The following is a 21632-nucleotide window of genomic DNA, read 5'->3' on the forward strand; positions in this document are numbered from 1 at the left end:
TAATTGTTTTGTTTACATAAAAATACAACCAATTTCTTTTACTTATAAAACGCAGTTTATATTTTGTAAGGGTATAAAATAACAATTGACTAACACTGAACGATGTGCAGTTCTAATTATGTGCAAAACAAACAGTTCCTCTCTCACACGTTAATTTATGTTTCTTTTCTTTATCAATGCTGCCAGTACTACCGGTAATCGTACTTTTTACTGCGTCATTTATGTGCTGTACCAAACCCACCGAAAGGCTGTTTTGCAGAGCGCAACTCTACCAGCTAGCGTTTGTGGCAGGAAATGAGTGTGTGTGTTCTGAGAACGGGCACGTGACGGAACTTGAGGCCTTATGTGGTTTCCAGCCATGATGAAATAGTAAGCTGCTCAAGTGTGTCCCGGCGAGGCCTTCGTTGAGAACTGTAGGCTTCAGCGCTTAGACGTGTTCTGTTCAACAGTGTTGACAGCTCTCGCGACCATCTGCATCGTGTTGCGGAAGCCGCCGAAGTGCTGTCAAATGGAAAGGCTTTCCAAACGAGTGCAACCGCAGGAAATTTTACAGCGCCCACGGGACGTTAGAGCCAAAATCCTAAACTGAGTGGTTAAAATTATGGAACTAACTATCAGAAATGAATATATAGTAAGTTTTTTCACACAAACAGCTCACACCGTATAGAGACAACTTAAGCTGCCAGTCTCACTGCGTGCAATACAAAGACCCTCAAAATTTTGTCGCTCTGTCTCAAAAATCCCTGTTATTTGCTGTACGGTAAGACTGCAGATGCCGCCTATCGATTTATGCTGAATTTTAATCTGTCAACGACTTCATGGAAGCCCATATGAAAAATACGAAGGAATGAGATCTGGCAATCGCGGTGGCCGTGGGACAGGCAGGACTTAGTCCTTTCTGGCCAACGATCAGAATATCAGTTGCCCACAGATATCACGCTGACATGGGTGATGCACTCTCATGTTGCAAGCTTATATTCTAGCGAAGGACAAGAGTTACAGACTCCAATTTCTGTGGCAGCACATTACGAACGACTATCGAGTACCGTGCACCATTCAAACGAAGTGGCAATAAATAAGATCCCAATAACGGATGTTGTTCAGTTCGAGTCCACAAGTCGATTAGAGTACCAGAGCCTCATTCGAAGAACGCGACTGCTATCCTACTTCGAGTAGTAATATGCGTTACTCTGGGACCCAGTAATTAATTAAAGCAATTCAGAAAAGCATCAACAATGGCCAAGTGCTGTGTATTCGTATACCTACAAGTAAAAATACGATGACTCCATCACTGCGACCATGTAGGTATTAAAAATGAAAAGTGTAGACTATTTCATTTACTGAAAGAGGCGTTAATTACCATGGCTGAACTCATAGCCATTGAAAGGGCACAGCATGACCACCGCAGTGAACCATATCGGAGCAACAACGTATTGGCTCTCCGCGATGCAACGCCTGGAATCAAGTGGTGAAGACAAAATGAGTAACTTTTTATAACATCAAATAGCTGCTACTGTATTAAAGCTAGAAAGAGACGGTACAATGTTACCACCTGTAGGGAACAAGGGGCATGCTGCAGTTGCCAAGGAGACTGACCAATTGGCACAGAAAGCAACAAAGAATGGAATAAGTGAGCGAAGCATACCAGCGGATGGTGTACTCCTTGAGATGGGTAAAAGAGAACGGAGCAAGGCGTGGGAGACCATAGCTCTGAACAAGGGCTCCTGGAACAAACACTTTGTCTCACATTTACCGATGGCCCATTGATACGCTGAAAATAGGGATATAAAATTTAACTGGCATAGGGAATAAGAGACAGTTTCTAATGACTACCGCCCGGTTGAAATTCAACCACGGCTGCTCCCGGAAACACCTCTGTACAATCAGCGCCTTACCATCACCGTCGAGACCCACGAGAAAGAGTAGCCGCGGCGTGTACGTCACGAAGGTAGGCCTGAACGCGCTCGCTCGCTCAGCTCAGCATACAAAATGCGTTTCTAAACCTGTTCACTCGTAGCTGGGCGTGCACGAACTAACGAGAATTGCATCTTCCACTGGAATCTGATATTATTAAATCCTACTGATTAACAGCACTACAACAAAATTTAATTTAAGAGCAGCGCTCGACATAAATGGTATTACGGCTTGTTCATGGCGTTTAGTCTCTTCTGCTTAACAGTCCTCGTTTCATAAAAGAATTGGTGCCTTATGCAACCGATAATCATTTTGGCATGATTTTAATTTTCTTGTACCCCAGTACAGCCGTAACAAATTATATGTAACCCTATGGACTTCCGATCATTGTAGGACTAATAACAGTAAAACTCCATAATAACGGATTCTAGTAGAAGATGCAATTCTAGTTTGTACGTACGCACCTAGTTACGAGGTAACATGTGTAGAAACGTAGTTTGTCTGCTGAGCTGAGCGAGCGAGCGAGCGAGCGAGCGAGCTCTGGCCTACCTTCGTGACGTAAGCGCCGCTGCCAGTCTTTCTCGTAGGCCTCGATCACCATACTGCGACAGTGAGTAGATACAGGATTTCAGTCACATGTACTATGGCTGCCGTAGATACAGAGGAGTGCCAGACTGGCTGCTTAGAGATCTGGTTTGCATGAATCAAGAACTTACCTCGAATGAGTTTACATTTCTGATAATAAATATTGGCATTTATAAAATGCTTGTGGAATTTGTTTTAAAAGCTGGGATGAAATTGTAACCATTGAGTCTACCTGACAAAAAAAGTCTATATTCATTTTCGTACACGTTCACACCATCTGCAGGTATGTAAGTGATTCAAGTTGCATTTCTCTGTGACAAGTAGAACGGTCATCAGAGTGAGTATAGCTGTTCGTGTTTAGTATTGTTAGCAGGTGTTGTGGGGTATGTAAGGGGCGTGGACTGCCTGAGATGGAGTTGCTTCGAACTCTTGTGAGACTGTATTATCAGCACTGACAGAGTGTGGAAGGGGCCTCATTGTGGGACTCCATTTGGGCGCCTCTTGCAACTGTGAAGAATGCAGATTTGTGGGATATTCGGATGTGACGTAGTCCGGTGTTGGTCTGCGTGGGAACGCGAGGACATGCATACTTGAGAAGATTCCAGTCGTCCACGTCTGACTACTACAGAGGAGAATGGCCATATAGTGCACCAAGCGCATCGTAATCCTTTCAAATCTGCGCCTGCCATCTGAGAACTCCCTGCAACATTCTGTCTCATGCCCGCTCCGTTGGTCAGAGACTAGCAGCAACCGGACTATGGAATTACCGTCCTGTGCAAAGGCTGCCGTTAACACAAAACAAACGGCTGTTTTTGTAGCGGTACCGTGACCGGAAAACAGGGCTGACATTATGTTCAGCGACGAATAGCGGTTCTACTCTACCCCGGATGATCATCGTCTGAGAGTCAGGCGGCAATCTGCAAAGAAATCCCTTTTCTCCAATGTTTTACAGAGCCACAGCGGTTTAATCCGGTCGCCATGGCGCGGGGAGCTGTCGGGTATGACTTCAGGCACGAATTGAAGTTATTGGGAGAACTGTGATGGCACAACGGAGATCGGGGACACCCTGCGCAGTCATGCTTCTGATGCGACAGTATCATGGGTGGAAGTTTTCAACAGGACAATGCAGGACCGCAGGTGGAACGTGTCTCTGCGAACTGTGTGCGTGATTTTGAGATACTCCTGTGGCCAGCAAGATTCCCACATCCGTCGTCGTTAGAACACGTGTGGCGCCAGCTCGTACTGTGGTACCAGTTCGGGTGTCAACTCCTCCCCAGTGCCGGTATCAAGGACATCGAGGACCAGTTAACAACATTTGAGTGCCCGCTCGCCTTAGGAAAGGTTCCACAACTTTGACACCCAGCCCCCTCCCAATCGAACCAGTGCCAGAGGGAGTGCAAGCTTAGCTCGTATGGATAAGTGGGCTCATACTGCTAATTTCCGTGTAAACATGACTCTAACGCTCAGCCCGCGGCAGCCCACCGCACTGGGTGGGCTGGGTCGCCGGTCAAACACACATCCCGCGCTGCGTACCGGGCTCTACCACTCTAGACGAGCTGTTACCTCCTCTCAGAGAGATCTCATACTGAAAAAAGCGTTTAGCACGAAACTGTTGCGACCAAAATATTTTTATTTGTTACGAGAAATTCATTTTACACTATGCATGCGAAATAAATATCGACAATATATTAGAAGTAATTTTCAGAAATGCTGTTTGCTGCTAAAATGTACACATGCAGTTGCTAATACACCTCATTAGAAACATTTGTTTACGCTTTGAATATCTTCATTTTATGTAAAAGGACGGGTTGTATTCGCATAGATTTTTCGGCCATTAGACACGTAAATTAGGTTTCACAATATCCAGAATCACAATCGAAAACTGAATGACTATTATAATGAAATGTGCTGACAGTGGTAGTACCTCCATCTGCTCAAAAGCAGGATTGTTTATTTCGTTCAGTCTAACAAATAAACAAAAATAAGAACAAAACTTCTGAGAGTTGGTGTAACTACATAAAGTATGTACTGAATATCTAATTTTACCGAGAAGCAGATTATTCTAATGGCAAACAGTTTTGTTTCGTGCTAAAGAAAAACTGAGTACGTCATTAAGCCGGATCCACTGTACTCCCACTGTACTCTTTCATGTCAGGTAAGCGTTCTCATGTAAAACTTTTGTCATACTAAAATCAAAACATGACGACTCGGGGTTCACTGAAACTGGCGACGTAATATCTACATTGCAGTAACAATTCACAAAGAAAGAGATTCATTTATTTGGCTGCAATAAACCAACACTAATTTGAGAACAGTTTGCATAAATGAAAGCTACAAGGCAAACAGATACAATAATCGACAATCGGTCTAGAGAGAACAGAAAACAAATCGTGGCGTGGAAAACATTTGCACCACATTCTTTTATTCATTTTCTCTTATATTGGAGTTGCTATGAAGAAAGAGGCCAATGGCCTTGCCGCAGTGGTAACACCGGTTCCCGTCAGAACACCAAAGTTAAGCGCTGTTGGGCTGGGCTAGCACTTGGATGGGTGACCATCCGGTCTGCCGAGCGCTGTTGGCCAGCGGGGTGCACTCAGCCCTTGTGAGTCAAACTGAGGAGCTAGTTGATTGAGAAGTTGTGGCTCCGGTCTCGGAAACTGTCAAACCGCCGGGAGAGTGGTGTGCTGACCACGTGCCCTTCCATATCCAGCCGGCCGCGGTGGCCGAGCGGTTCTAGGCGCTTCAGTCCGGAACCGCGAGACTGCTACGGTCGCAGGTTCGAATCCTGCCTCGGGCATGGATGTGTGTGATGTCCTTAGGTTAGTTAGGTTTAAGTAGTTCTAAGTTCTAGGGGACTGATGACCTCAGATGTTAAGTCCCATAGTGCTCAGAGCCATTTGAACCATTTGAACCTCCATATCCGCATCCAGTGACACCTGTGGTCTGAGGATGACACGGCGGCCGGTCGCTACCGTTGGGCCTTCATGGCCTTTTCGGGAGGGGTTTTTAGTTTTTATGAAGAAAGACAAGAGCATGGACAACGTCCGAGTCCAGAAGATACCGTCGTGCACTTAAAATGAAACTTGCCGCACTAAAATCTCTCTCTGACCCAAAGATGGATGACTGTACACACCCTTTTTTTCTGGCAATCTTATGGAGACCCGGAAAGATTTGTCCGTTTTCATTTTAGTCACAATCTGCAATTTCGACCAATTTACAAGTCTTGTTTAAATAAGACTTGTAATATACCGTTTGACAAATCATCAGAGTTCGGAGTACTACTGTAGAGAAAAAAAAGTTCCGTTCTTAAAAATATTTGAATTATCTTCCAGCATTTGAGGACTTTTTCAATGTTGCTCTCAGATTCTACCTGGACAGTCTAAAAAACAGCTCACGTATATTTGGCTATTATTTAGATGAGAATATACCTGAGATGACAGTTTTTTCTGGGCCCGAATTAGGGCTTTATTTCGTAGACAGCGCTTCATCAGGGAGCATCCTCTTGTGAATGGTCATTTGAAATTATTTTTGTAGTAGTTACTGAATTGTATGCTTTACCTCACCGATGACTTCACGCCTCTGAGGTTCAGACGTCATATTCAGATGGAGAAATGGTGCCCATAGGAAGTAGCTAGCTCGACGTGCCTTTTCCTCTACATAATTTTTCAGGTGGATTCGTAATATTTGCTTCAGAGGCTTCTCCGTCCTGAGGATCTTTACTTGTTTTTCAGGAGCTTTATCTTCCCGGGAACATAAGATGCAATGTACGTGATTTTTGCTATTACAATTCTTTTGAGGTCTTCTTAAAAGGCTGTAAGAAAAATCCCTGGACAATTCCTCAAATAATTTACATGCTAATGAATACCAGTTTTATATTAAAACACAACAGCATACATACCGCTAGATGGGAAATCAGTTCATCCGTTAACGTGATGTTAATCCATCTGTTCTCTCTGTTTCTCATTTATCAGAGAGCTTTTTACACAGTATCGAATAGTGTCTTTTGCCTGATTAACGCATGGTCAATCGTGTGTCCCAGTGTTCTCTCTAGGATACGAACAAGGGCGCTTTGCTTTGCAAATGTCACAAGTTTCTTCACTGCAGTCAGAACAAAACGTAGTTTACCGTTTTCTTGACATACTTTTCTTTCATATGCCGCACATTTTCTTTCATATGCCGCACATTAAACATACTTCGTAGCACTGTGTTCAGCATTTGACAGGAACAATTCAGTCTAGAATATACATGAAGAGCAATGGGAGTGTTGGCACCTTGGTCTGTCGTAAAAGGTGCATGTTTCAGATAAATCATCTCAAAAGTCCTTTCTAATATTGTAATCTGTTTTAGACGCGTCTGGAAACCAGGTCATAAACAAGAACCGTGATATGAGGTCCCAATTAACAAAATAAGGAATTGTACGTGTCAGGTAATGAAACCTGTTTGCGCTACATTCCACATATCTGTGTCGGCGAATATTCACCTCCGATCACTTAGTGAATTACTTCAGGCCTAAATTCCTTTCTAAGGTTTTTCGCTTTTTCTGTGATATGTCGTGAGACAGGTCTGGGGGTGGGGGGGTGGGGGGAGGTGGGGGGGTGGAGGCATAATAGGTTTTGCGGATACCTTTCCGTAAGTCACTGCAGTGTTGACTAATCTCATCTTGCCCCTGTGCAGATTTGGGAAGGCGTTCTTGGTTAACCATGCCACTTTTTGCTAGACACGCACGAATAGCGCGAAATATACTAAATGCCAGATTACCCTTTATCATGCAAGTAAAGTTCATTGCACTTCACAAAACAAGCATAGTTAACACTGTTGCCATCACAATCTGCTACAGGCTTAAACACTGACCAATTTGAGCTTTTGAGATTTGGATCAGCCTTTATGGTTCTGTACTCACCAGCTATTAGTTTTTGTTTTACTTCCCGGAAATTTGGAATTTCGTGGTAAGTTCCTATGGGACCAAACTATACAGGTCAGCCGGCCGTGGTGGCCGAGCGGTTCTAGGCGCTACAGTGTGAAACCGAGCGACTGCTACGGTCACAGGTTCGGATCCTGCCTCGGGCATGGATGTGTGTGATGTCCTTAGGTTAGCTAGATTTAAGTAGTTCTACGTTGTAGGGGACTGATGACCTCCGATGTTGAGCCCCATACTGCTCAGAGCCAACCATATACAGGTCATCGGGCCCTAGGCTTACACACTACTTTATCTAACTTAAACTAACTTACGCTTGGGACAACACACCCATCCATGCCCGAGGGAGGATTCGAATCTTCGACTGGGGAAAACCGCGCGAACCGTGACAAGGCGCCCTAGACACCGCGGCTTATATCCCCTTAACTTGACGTACTTTACTTTCGTTTCGAAGAACTTGCAACTTCCGCACTCATCTTCTAAAAATGGTCCAAATGGCTCTGAGCACTATGGGACTCAACATGTGAGGTCATCAGTCCCTTAGAACTTAGAACTACTTAAATCTAACTAACCTAAGGACATCACACACATCCATGCCCGAGGCAGGATTCGAACCTGCGACCGCAGCGGTCGCGCGGTTCCAGACTGAAGCGCCTAGAACCGCTCGGTCACGGCGGCCGGCACTCATCTTCTGTATGCTAAGAAAAACATGAACGTCTCTTAAACCATCATTTCTGTTTGACGGATAATAAAACAAAGTATCCTTGCAAAAGATTAAATACGGACTTTTGTAAATGATTTCCTAAAATTTATTGACGATTCGCGCCTTATTTATTTATTTGTGTCTATCGCAATAAGATTGCTGCTAGTTGTTTTGGGGCGGGTATGTTACAAGGCGTCTGTTTTAGAAGTGAGAAGAAGTCACAATGTCGTACAACTGCTGCCGTCCTGGTCGTAAAGATTAAAACAGCTTAAACCGTGTGCATGAAAATGTCTGAGGAGATTAGTGTCATTAGGTAATGCAATAAACTGGCCGATCTGAGGAAAGACGGCAACGAACTAAGAAGCAATTTTCTGCAAAATACAAATGGTTCAAATGGCTCTGAGCACTATGGGACTTAAATTTCAGAGGCCATCAGTCCCCCTAGAACTTAGAACTACGTAAATCTAACTAACCTAAGGACACCACACACATCCATGCCCGAGGCAGGATTGGAACCTGCGACCGTAACGGTCGCGCGGTTCCAGACTGTAGTGCCTAGAACCGCTCGGCCACCCCGGCCGGCTGAAAAATACAGAACGCCAGTTTTTCCAGGAGTGCTCCCTTGAGTTAAACTCTAAAGTGAGACTCCAAGATTTCAGATAGAATACGTATGTTTGTGGGTAAGAACACCGAAATCGCAATCCGTTGAGAAAGGAAGATCGTCTATGTCTGATAAAGATCTAGATTGCATGTGAAATAATATGAATGGGAGGAAAACAGCCTCAGAACTTTGACTATTCACGTCGAAGCAATAAAAGCAGATGCATATGATGAAATTAATAACAGTTCTGCGCTATTAACGCAGATCCGGATATGTTTATTGATGTTTTGATGCTGAATCGGTAGTAAAAAGAATTTCCTTTGATAAATGCCAACACAGATCTCATGCAGGCACTCTCAGTTCGCAAATAAAGTCGAAATAATATCTTTGAGTCTTTGTTTGCAGTAGTGAATTCCTCGACGTATTTTCCTGACCTAACGTGTTTGCCTCTATTTTTTTAACACAAATTTTTCAACACATATCGATTCGACTTCCTTTAACGATAACCATAGCCAATGTTCACTATCGAATTGTGGCCGTATTATCTTTGCTTCACATTCCATGCTATATATCATATTTTCATATTTGGGCCGGCCGGGGTGGCCGAGCGGTTCTAGGCGCTGCAGTTTGGAACCGCGCGACCGCTACGGTCGCAGGTTCGAATCCTGCCTCGGGCATGGGTGTGTGTGATGTCCTTAGGTTAGTTAGGTTTAAGTAGTTCTAAGTTCTAGGGGACTGATGACCTCAGAAGTTAAGTCCCATAGTGGTCAGAGCGATTTGAACCATATTTGATTGCGCATTAACACTTCTTATGTACTGAGTCTACCATTTTTTCCTTTTGCCATAATGTGTACAGCAGTGGAAAAATAATCGTTATTTAAAGTCCTATGTACACATGGGGTCAAACCTACAACTTTCGCCAACAGAAACAAATATTTTGCAAGTGCACAACGACAAACACCAGCAATGGGAAAGTAGACTGCTGCGTTTTTTTCCCAGCCCAAATAAATGTTAGACACTACATTCAGCTTCCGTCATTACTGCATATTAGAATTTCTTGCAATCGGCTTCGTCATATTCCAACTTCAGGCACTGCAAAAACTATACATAGTTTCAAAAACCGTGGTATGCTAAAATTAATTTTAAAAATTAGTTTGTTGTTGTTGCGGTCTTCAGTCCTGAGACTGGTTTGATGCAGCTCTCCATGCTACTCTATCCTGTGCAAGCTTCTTCATCTCCCAGTACCTACTGCAGCCTACATTCTTCTGAATCTGCTTAGTGTATTCATCTCTTGGTCTCCCTCTACGATTTTTACCCTCCACGCTGCCCTCCAATACTAAATTGGTGATCCCTCGATGTCTCAGAACATGTCCTACCAACCGATCCCTTCTTCTGGTGAAGTTGTGCCACAAACTTCTCTTCTCCCCAATCCTATTCAATACTTCCTCATTAGTTATGTGATCTACCCATCTAATCTTCAACATTCTTCTGTAGCACCACATTTCGAAAGCTTCTATTCTCTTCTTGTCCAAACTATTTATTGTCCATGTTTCACTTCCATACATGGCTACACTCCATACAAATACTTTCAGAAACGACTTCCTGACACTTAAATCTATACTTGATGTTAACAAATTTCTCTTCGTCAGAAACGTTTTCCTTGCCATTGCCAGTCTACACTTTATATCTTTCCTAATTCGACCATCATCAGTTATTTTGCTCCCCAAATAGCAAAGCTCCTTTACTATAAGTGTCTCATTTTCTAATCTAATTCGCTCAGCATCACCCGACTTGATTCGACTACATTCCATTATCCTCGTTTTGCTTTTGTTGATGTTCATCTTATACCCTCCTTTCAAGACACTGTCCATTCCGTTCAACTGCTCTCCCAAGTTCTTTGCTGTCTCTGACAAAATTACAATGTCATCGGCAAACCTCAAGGTTTTTATTTCTTCTCCATGGATTTTAATACCTACTCCGAACTTTTCTTTTGTTTCCTTTACTGCTTGCTCAATATACAGATTGAATAACTTCGGGGAGAGTAGATAACTGTAATACAAATTAAACTGAGGCTTACGACGTGGCAGTGGTGTGTAGATGCTACAGTTACGACACAAAGTTGCGTGTTTTGACTGAAACTTTCTTCCCAACATAGCGCTAACAATAGTACATGAGGCGATGCCCACGACTTGCAGTTTTGATTATATTGCTAGAGTAAAATATCATTTGTGATACAGAATTACATAAATATACGATAAAAGAAGTGTGTGTTCCAAATTGTGGAAATAAAAGGTAAAAAATTGTGCGGAGCAGCCTGGCCTACGCAGTGACGTCATGGTCTCGCTTCGTCCGCCAAGGTATTGCCCAGTGCGGAACAGTGCGGTGTAAGCCCGTCGGTCGGGCTGATTTGAAAGGCTGAGGGGGAGCAACGCCAGCCCGCAGCACCCCGACCACAGGCAGGAGGCGCAGCCCGGCCCGTGCGATGACGTCATGAGCTCGTTCTGTCCGAGACGGCTGAAGCCCAGTGCTGAGCAGCGCGGCGCCCGCCCATGAGACGGACCGTTTGAAATACTCATTTCCGACCATTGGTTTCGCGTCTCAAAATGTTGTTCGGGTTGTATACTTTTGTCGCTAAAGACTTGGTGCACCCTGTGAATCTTTGTATGTCTGTGTAGATGCAGCAATAGTAAAACGATTACATATTTTAATTGGCATTGTCACCTAATTCGTATTGTAAGTGCGCATCGAAGGAGGTCCACTTGATGTGACGCAATGAAACGAGATTACATTTGAAAGTTATCTCTGCGACGTGATCACCTTTACAGATCGAATATTGAAGACCAGCTCTGGACACAATACTAAATGATAAAACAGATTCATTAATCTGCGAAGGGCTCCAGTTTTGACGTATACAGTCACCTGATTGTGAGTGGTGCGTAATAATTCGTAGTAAATTAATCGATGAATGATAATGTTTTGTTAGTGAGTTGCGGTCGATTATACGGGGAATGAGGGTACGAAATAGCTGGTCGTTTACATATCGTGCAATGAATTTTTGGACGTGAGAAATGTAAGTTTAGACTTAAGTTTAGCAACTGACGAAATTTGTTTGCCTATGTGTGTGAATGTATGCACGGATATACACTACGTGATCAAAAGCACCCGGACACCTGGCTGAAAATGACTTACAAGTTCGTTGCGCCCTCCATCGGTAATGCTGGAATTCAATATGGTGTTGGCCCGCCCTTAGCCTTGATGACAGCTTCCACTCTCACAGACATACGTTCTGTCAGGTGCTGGAAGGTTTCTTGGGGAATGGCAGCCCATTCTTCACGGAGTGCTGCACTGAGGAGAGGTATCGATGTCGGTCGGTGAGGCCTGGTAGGAAGTCGGCCTTCCAAAACATCCCAAAGGTGTTCTACAGGATTCAGGCCAGGACTCTGTGCAGGCCATTCCATTGCAGGGATGTTATTGTAGTGAAACCACTCCACCACAGGCCGTCCATTATGAACAGGTGCTCGATCGTGTTGAAAGATGCAATCGTCATCCCCGAAATGCTCTTAAACAGTGGGAAGCAAGAATGTGCTTTAAACATCAATGTAGGTCTGTGCTGTGATAGCAAGGGTTGCAAGTCCCTCCATGAAAAACACGACCACAACATAACACCACCGCCTCCGAATTTTACTGTTGGCACTATACACAGTGGCAGATGACGTTCATCGGGCATTCGCCATACCCTCACCCTGCCATCGGATCGCCACATTGTGTACCGTGATTCGTCACTCGACAAAACGTGTTTCCACTGTGCAATCGTCCAATGTTTACGCTCCTTACACCAAACGAGGCGTCGTTTGCCATGTAACGGCGTGATGTGTGGCTTACGAGCAGTCGCTCGACCATGAGATCCAAGTTTTATCACCTCCCGCCTAACTGTCATAGTACTTGTAGTGGATTCTGATGCAGTTTGGAATTCCTGTGTGATGTCTGGATATATGTCTTCCTATTACACATTACGACCCTCTTTAATTTTCGGCGGTCTCTGTCAGACGAGGTCGGCCTGTACGCTTTTGTGCTGTACGTGTCCCTTCACGTTTCCACTCACTATCACATCGGAAAAAGTGGACCTAGGGATGTTTAGGAGTGTGGAAATCTCGTGTACAGACGTATGACACAAGTGACACCCAATCACCTGACCATGCTCGAAGTCCGTGAGTTCCGCGGAGCGCCCCATTCTGCTCTCTCACGATGTCTGATGACTACTGAGGTCGCTGTTATGGAGTACCTGGCAGTAGGTGGCAGCACAATGCACCTAATACGAAAAACGTATGTTTTTGGGGGTGTCCGGATACTTTTGATCACATAGTGTATGGACACAGAAAGTGTTACACCAAGAAGCGGCGTATAATTGCGCAGGGTATTGTAATGACAATTAAATGACAGAAGATTGCGCGTAATCGGACGAGCCCATGCATTTGCGAGGCCGTTATGTCAGCCGGTGTCATTCGCCATAGTTGTAAGAAAGGAATCCTGTCGACGTTCGCTTAATGTTTCAAGACCGTTCATTTTATTCCGTTTCTCGGGAGATTGTTATTTGGAGACTCCATACTATTGGAAGGTTGTTTTATGAGCTTGAGAAAGTATTCATTTGATGTACAATAAATGCTTAGCAGACATTCCCGCCTGCCTTATTTTCTATCGGGAGCGTCACCCTCGCCCTTTAAAGAACGCTCTTCCGGCAGCAAATGTTTCCTGTGATCTGGGACCTCCACATTCCTTGCTGGGGTAGAAAAAGGAATGTTGATTTGGGTGCACACTTTCCATCAGAATGAAGTATTTCAGCCTGGAATGTGAAAGCGTTCATTTCTCGGAAGTGCTGCACTGATAGCCTCCGCTGTGATACTCACGGTTCCCAGTGCATCAGAGTTGTAAGGGCTAGATACGAAAATACCAAGTCATGATATACGTCAGCCACATGACGACTTCTTCTCGCTCGTGACTGCCTGCCGTATAAATACATACAACTAACGTCTAACTGGCATAAAGTGTATTACATGCTTGAATATACAAATGACTAGCGAACCTGGCAAAGCTGCGCAATTGCTAAAAAATGTATGGGAATTGGATATACCTCCTGATCGCCTATTCGTCCTCTTCTTCCCCCCCCCCCCCCCGCCCCCTTCTCACCGTCCATCACCTCTTCCCCCCACCCCCTCTCTCTCCCTCTCTCTCTCACCGAGCGTGGTGGCGCAGTGGTTAGCACACTGGACTTGCATTCGGGAGGACGACGGTTCAATCCCGTCTCCGGCCATCCTGATTTAGGTTTTCCGTGATTTCCCTAAATCGCTTCAGGCAAATGCCGGGATGGTTCCTTTGAAAGGGCACGGCCGATTTCCTTCCCCATCCTTCCCTCACCCGAGCTTGCGCTCCGTCTCTAATGACCTCGTTGTCGACGGGACGTTAAACACTAAGCTCCTCCTCCTCCTCCACCCCCTCTCTGCCCATCTCCGTCTTCCTCTCTCTGGCCATTTCCCTCCCCCCCCCCCCTAAAATCCCTGCCCATCTCCCCTACGACCCCCTTTTTTTTTATTTTACTCTTTTCAGATCTTGAGCCCTCAGTTTATTGTTATAGCCGATGAAAATTTGATTGGGAACCGAAGTCGCTTAAAGTAAATTGGTAAATCCGTTGGGCTCATTGGTAAACAGGATATAAGAGTTCTTTCCTGCTGCTGGATCTGTGAGAATAGTAAATTCAGTTACAGTATTTCGCATAGTTTTAATCTGCAAATGAGTAGGCTTACAATGTTTCGGACGATACAGGTCCCATGGTTGGGTTCTGATGATAAGACGATAAGGCATACGTACAACTTGGGTGTTTCCTGCTAAAACCGACAATGACGAAGAAAAAATAAATAGCACATAGTTGTTTACACAATTCTTGTTTAAAGTTATTTGTGAGAAGGAAGAATGTAGGTGGAAGAAATAATTTTTGTAATTGGTTAAATGCGCTGATACGTAGTTAAAACGGACTGCGAGAAAGAAAACGAAACCGCGCATTTGCACAGCACAACATAGCAGAGTATCTTTTTAAATTTTTTTTCCGCAGTCGGTTTTAACAGATAATTTGAGTCTTGTAATGTACGTGCAAATGTTTAGTAGAATTTCGTGTAGAAATCTGAAGTAAATGCGGCAAGAAGATACATAGCATTGTCCGTTTGAACGATATTGGAGTATTGTTTAAACTGAGCGAGTTGGCGCAGTGGTCAGCGCACTGGACTCGCGTTCCGGAGGACGACGGTTCAAATCCACGTCCGGCCGTCCAGATTTACGTTTTCCGTGATTTCCCCAAATCGCTCCAGGCAAATGCCGAGATGGTGCCTTGGAAAGGGTAGGGCCGATTTCCTTCCCCATCCTTGACACAATCCGAGATTTTGCTCCATCTATAATGACCTCGATGTCGACGGGACGTTAAAGCCATTCTTCCTTCTTTCCTTCCTTTTTAGTATTGTTTAAAAATTTGAAGTGAATCGTTCAAGAACTTTTCGGGATTTTTGTTAAATGGTTCAAATGGGTCTGAGCACAATGGGACTTAACTTCTGAGGTCATCAGTCCCCTAGGACTTAGAACTGCTTAACCTAACTAACCTAAGGACAGCACACACATCCATGCCCGAGGCAGGATTCGAACCTGCGGCCGTAGCGGTCGCGCGGTTCCAGATTGTAGCGCCTAGAACCGCTCGGCCACCGTTTTTGTTAACATTTCCCCTGTGTATGGTATACATTTCTTTATACACCATATACGGGGTGGATCATTTTAATCTATAATGGAGAATAAATCGGGATAGAGATGAGATAGAGCAGTATGTTCTAGATTAAAGTTGAAGGTGCAAAGAGGGCCACGCATTGCGGCTATTGGCTGTTACCTTGATCATGATTTTCAAGGTGATTTGGAGGTTAAAGTGATTTTTTAAAATGAGAACCCTAATAATTTATTTAAGATTTGAAAAGAGCAACAAATTTTACGTGTGAAATGATACGTTACTCAAGGTCATGGCTAGCTCAGTGAAGGCTAAGTAAGCAAATATGTTTTTAGTTTTAGTAGGGATTAACTCAGAATAGAGGAGGGATACAGTCATATACAATGTTACGTGCAGATTGGAAGGAGTATAAGGGGTTACGCATCATTACCAGTAACCATGATTTTGAAGGTAGTTATCGAAGGTCATTCGAAGGCTGAGTTTTGTTTCATGGAACTGGCTATCTGTGACGTCGGATTTAGAAAGAACAACAGTTAACGTATTTATTGACAAAAATAAATACACCACAGCGTATAAATGTTATCGTGGCATTTACAAGACAGAACAAACCTAAATAAAATGTAGATAATTCATTTACAAGTCGATGAATGTGTCCCCTCGCCTCTCATTCTTCGGGACGCCTCTTCCAATTGTATGTTACATTGCGTTTTCCGGTATCCCTCCTCTGTTCTAAGTTAATCCCTACTGCAATTAAAAACAATTTTGCTTATTTGACTTTCATTGAGCTAGCCATGTTCTTGAATAATGTATCATTTTATAAGTGAAATTTGCCAATCTTTTCAAATCTTGAATCAAATATTAGGGTTCCCATTAAAAAAACCACTTTAACCTCCAAATCACCGTGAAAATCACGATCAAGGTGACAGCCAATAGTAGCAATGCGTGACCCTCTTTGCCACTTACATCGTGTACCTAAAAAATTTTGCTTTATCTCATTTCCATCCCGAGCTACTCCCCATTATGGATTAAAATGGTCCATCCTGTATATGTATGTCCGAACGTTTATTAGTGTGTCTTGAAAACTTTGTAGTAAATCAGTCACGTTCTGGTATTTTCCGAGATTTTTGGTAACAACGTTAGACGACGACTTATCTTCATATAGTGCCATAGATTAGCATTTCGGAGCTACCACACAGATTACTGATGAGTAACGCCATCTACTTTCTGTGTATAAGGAAAGATAGCGCAGTAGTTTCTCATTAAGAAATCACGTTTGAATTTTCGTTATTTGTGAGAGGAAATGTTACGCCTCATGTAAGGAAGAGAAACGTCTAACAGCACGTGTCGGAATTCGACAGCAGTGGGATCGTCGCCTATCAGCACAGTGGTTTATCTTTCCTCTGTATTGCGTTCCAAGTTGATCGGAATCCCACGATCGTCATGCGAATATGGAGTCGATGGTTTCGGCAGGCCCATATTCAACACTATGCAGGACTAACGCCCAAGAGGATAGACATATTCTTCTCTAGATAGCAAAGACACGTTACGTTATTTTAGTCAGGAAATGGAGTCGTCTGCAGCAAGACAATGGACGATGCGACAACGTCTGGAGCACCTAGGGCTGTCAGCAAAGATGGTCGTCCAACGACGACGGTAGACGTGGAAGTGACACAACGTCATCTCCGCATACACTTTCACGAGGGGGGGGGGGGGGGGGGGGGGGGAAGATTTTGAAACCCCGACAACGGCTGATATCGATCGCAGCTCAGACGCCCTACAGATCACGGCTGACGATTGCCACGAAGGCTTTGTGTGGCAGGTAACGAGAGTCGAGTCGTTCATAGCAACAGAGCCAGGCAGAAGGCTGTGATTCACTCTGGTACAGTCCATGGGTTAGCTATTGTCTACCCAGCCGTTCTGCTTGCTGGATTTCGACCCTGCATTGTGCCAGACATCCTTGTTCTCGTTACTGGCTTTCATCCAGGGTTCTGCTCTCAACGAACTTGATTTCGTTTGCGGATTGCGCGTTCGTATCGGGAGCCGACCGATAGAACATGATTACATTTCCTTGGGAACAGTAATTAGTGGTGATATTCTGTCTTCTAGAGAGCTAACAAACGTATTTTCATATGTAGGAAATACAGGCATGGCCTATAGATAACGAAAAATGGCTCTGAGCACTTTGGGACTTAACAGCTGAGGTCATCAGTCCCCTAGAACTTAGAACTACTTAAACCTAACTAACCTAAGGACATCACACACATCCATGCCCGAGGCAGGATTCGAACCTGCGACCGTAGCAGTCTCGCGGTTCCGGACTGGGCGCCTAGAACCGCTAGACCACCGCGGCCGGCCCTATAGATAACGCATTGACTGTTATAACTAATGCACAACGTACACTGAAGTGACAAGGGCGATGGGATAGCGATGTGCACACACACAGAAGGCGTCGGTATCGCGCACACAAGGTATAGAAGGGCAATGAATTGGTGGAGCTGTCACTCGTACTCAGGTGAAAAGGTTTTCGAAGTGATTATGGCCTCACGACGGGAATTAACATACTTTGAACGTGGAATGGTAGTTGGAGCTATACGCATGGGACACTCCATTTCAGAAATCATTAGAGAATTCATTCTTCCGGGATCCACAATGTCAAGAGAGTGCCGAGAATAACAAATGTCAGGCACTACCTCTCCCCACCACGTAACGACCGAGAGAAGCGGCGTCCGCATAGAATTGTCAGTGCTATCTGATAAGCTGCGGTGCACGAAATAACCGCAGAAATAAATGTGGGATGTACGACGAACATATTCGTTAGGAAAGTGTTGCGAAATTTGGCGTTAAAGGGCTATGGTAAAGACGACCGATGCGAGTGCCTTTGCTAAAGGCACGACATCGCCTCCATCGCCTCTCCTGGGGTCGAGACCGTATCGGTTGGACCCTAGACGACTGGAAAACCGTGGCCTGGTCAGATGAGTCCCGATTTCAGTTGGTAAGAGCTGATTGTAGGGTTCGAGAGTGGCGCAGACCCCGCGTAGCCACGAAACCAAGTTGTCAACAAGGCACTGTGAACGCCGATGGAGGCTCCATAATGGCGTGGACTGTGTTTACATGGAGTGGGCTGGGCCCTCTGATCCAACTGAACCGATCATTGACTATAAATGGTTATGTTCGATTACTTGGACACCATTTGCGGCCATTCATGGAATGGCTATAGCGGTGGAATATCTATGGATGACAATGCGCCATGTCGTCGGGCCACGATTGTTCGCGATTGATTTGGAAAACATTCTGGACAGTTCGAGCGAATGATTGGCCACGTAGGTCGCCCAACGTGAATCCCATGGCACATTTATGGGACATAATCCTGCATCGGCAGCAGTTTCGCAATTATGGACGGATATAGAGGCAGTATGGCCCAATATTTCTTCAGGGGACTCGCAACGACTTGTTGAGTCCATGCCACGTCGAGCTGCTGCACTATGCCGGACAAAGGGAGGTTCGACACGATATAAGGAGGTATCGCGTGTGTTTTGTCACTTCCGTGTGAGTTACTACAGGTCGCCAATTATTTATGTGGCCAGTTTCACTCACCGACCGGGAACATACTCGGACATTCAGTTGTTGCTGTGTAACGAGATTTAATCCAAAGAATACGGAGACTGAAATCGTTTGATTACTGTCAAATAAAGATAAAAAGTAAAATGATATAGACGTATTTATTAGTATTCGTTAAAGCTCGAGAAGCACAGTGAGAAAGAAAAACACAGGTGGTCACCCAATGTGAGATCAGTCATTGTAGGTATTACTTACTCGCCTTGAAGTATGGATCACTCGCACGCCTAAGGTTAAGCATTCACATTACTGTTTCTCGAAAGCTGTGTTGATTTTTCGGTATTATGGTAGGCAGAGTCAGTCTCCATTTGAGGAAATGTTCTGAGGTAATGCAATGCTATTACTTTTTTCATTTATTTGTTTTTAAAATCGTCTTCCATGAGCAATGTTGCCGTCAGTGGTGGACTGTGACAATAACAGGGCTGGGTTTACCCTCGGATCTGTGCCAATTCTACTTTTTTTTATCGCACCAAACCTAACACAGAATGGTCGGTAAAGTGTTTACTCGACAGACTAAACAGGTCAACATGGGAACACGTAGGCGTCGTCTTGGGTGGAGCCCCATGTTCAATAATCTGCAGTGAACGTTGCGCTCCGAAGCATTTGCGATTGCGCCATCGTTGTAATCCGGATAACAGCAGCCACCCGTCGTTGCATGGAAGCAATGAGACCTTGATAGGTCACTGGAAGGAAATGACACCAGATCTGCACACACAAGTCACCTAATTCACGTACATTACGGAGAGGAGGCGATGAGCTCTGACGTCACGTTCAGTCACATCCAAGATGTATTGAATCGGCTTTAGATGTAGCGAGTTTGGGGGCCAGCACATCAACTGGAACTAGCCACTGTGTTCGTCGGATCACTCCAATACACTCCTGGTGACATGGCGAATTACCTTGCTGCAAAATGCCACTGTCGTCGGGAAACATGATCATCATCGTGGTTTGCAATCAATCAACGATGCTCCTTGGCCGTCATAGTGCCTTGCACGAGCTCTACTGAACCTATGGATGCCCACGTGAATGTTCAAATGGTTCAAATGGCTCTGAGCGCTATGCGACTTAACTTCTGAGGTCATCAGTCGCCTAGAACTTAGAACTAATTAAACCTAACTAACCTAAGGACATCACACACATCCATGCCGAGGCAGGATTCGAACCTGTGACCGTAGCGGTCACGCGATTCCAGACTGAAGCGCCTAGAACCGCACGGCCACACCGGCCGGCTGTGAATGTTCCCCAGTGCATAATGCAGTCACCGCCTGCTTGTCTCCGCCCCGCATTAAAAGTGTCAAGTAACTGTTCCTCGCCGGCCGGAGTGGCCGAGCGGTTCTAGGCGCTACAGTCTGGAGCCGCGCGACCGCTACGGTCGCAGGTTCGAATTCTGCATCGGGCATGGATGTGTGTGACGTCCTTAGGTTAGTTAGGTTTAAGTAGTTCTAAGTTCTAGGGGACTGATGACCTCAGAAGTTGAGTACCATAGTGCTCAGAGCCATTTGAACCATTTTTTTAACTGTTCCTCTGGAAGACGACAGATTCACGCCCTCCCGTTGGGATGATGATGAACATATCGTGATTCATCATATCGCGCAGAGCTCTTCAACTGCGCCAACGTCCAGTGCCGATGGTTACGCCGGCCGAAGTGGCCGTGCGGTTAAAGGCGCTGCAGTCTGGAACCACAAGACCGCAACGGTCGCAGGTTCGAATCCTGCCTCGGGCATGGATGTTTGTGATGTCCTTAGGTTAGTTAGGTTTAACTAGTTCTAAGTTCTAGGGGACTAATGACCTCAGCAGTTAAGTCCCATAGTGCTAAGAGCCATTTGAACCATTTGAACCGATGGTTACGCGCCGATTCCAGTCGTAACTGCCGATGTAGTTGTGTTAAGATCGGCACATCCATGGGTCATCGGATGCGGAGGCCAATCGTTAGGAGTGTTCGGTGCACTGTGTGTTCAGACGCACTTGTACTCTGCACGGTATGAAAGTCAGATGTTAGTTCCGCCACAGTTCGCCGCCTGTCCTGTTTACCAGTCTCCCCAGCTTACTAAGTTCGACATCTTTAATAAGGGGTAGCCGCACACCCACACGACGTCTGTACATGGTTTCACCTTGGTCCAGCCACCTGTTGAAGACACTCACTACAGCATTCGTCGGACACCCCCCAAGTTGTGCAGCATCCGAAATACTCGTGTCGAGCGTCCGGGCTATCACAATGTGCCCTCGGTCAAACTCGGAGAGTTCGCTGGCCTTCCCCATTCTACACACGAACAGCAAGCTCAATGGTACTACTCGCACTGTACGTGTGTCTGACTAGCAGTCATTTCTCGTCAGGTGATGCTGCTATCGCCTGGACCCACCATATAGATAGTAGGTCGGTGGTCATAATGCTCTGGCTGATCGGTGTATACTTTGTTACCGTGTCACGTGCCCGCACCGCCACTACACATCATTCAATCTCAAGGTGGGCAGAGGTCATAATGTTTTGCCTCTTTAGTGTATACCCTCGTGGTATTTATGATTAATAATGACACCTCATTTAAAG

At 45.0% G+C, this 21632-nt stretch overlaps 1 protein-coding gene and 1 pseudogene across 1 annotated transcript in view; both read left to right on the forward strand.

Moving 5' to 3' along the window:
• LOC124586638 (phosphatase and actin regulator 4-like) overlaps positions 1-21632 on the forward strand; it is a 431380-nt gene that overhangs the window by 299267 nt on the left and 110481 nt on the right. The window lies entirely within an intron of this gene.
• On the forward strand, positions 4963-5080 carry LOC124555701 (annotated as a pseudogene).

This window comes from Schistocerca americana, chromosome 1, assembly GCF_021461395.2.
Source record: "Schistocerca americana isolate TAMUIC-IGC-003095 chromosome 1, iqSchAmer2.1, whole genome shotgun sequence".
Classification (NCBI taxonomy): Eukaryota; Metazoa; Arthropoda; class Insecta; order Orthoptera; family Acrididae; genus Schistocerca; species Schistocerca americana.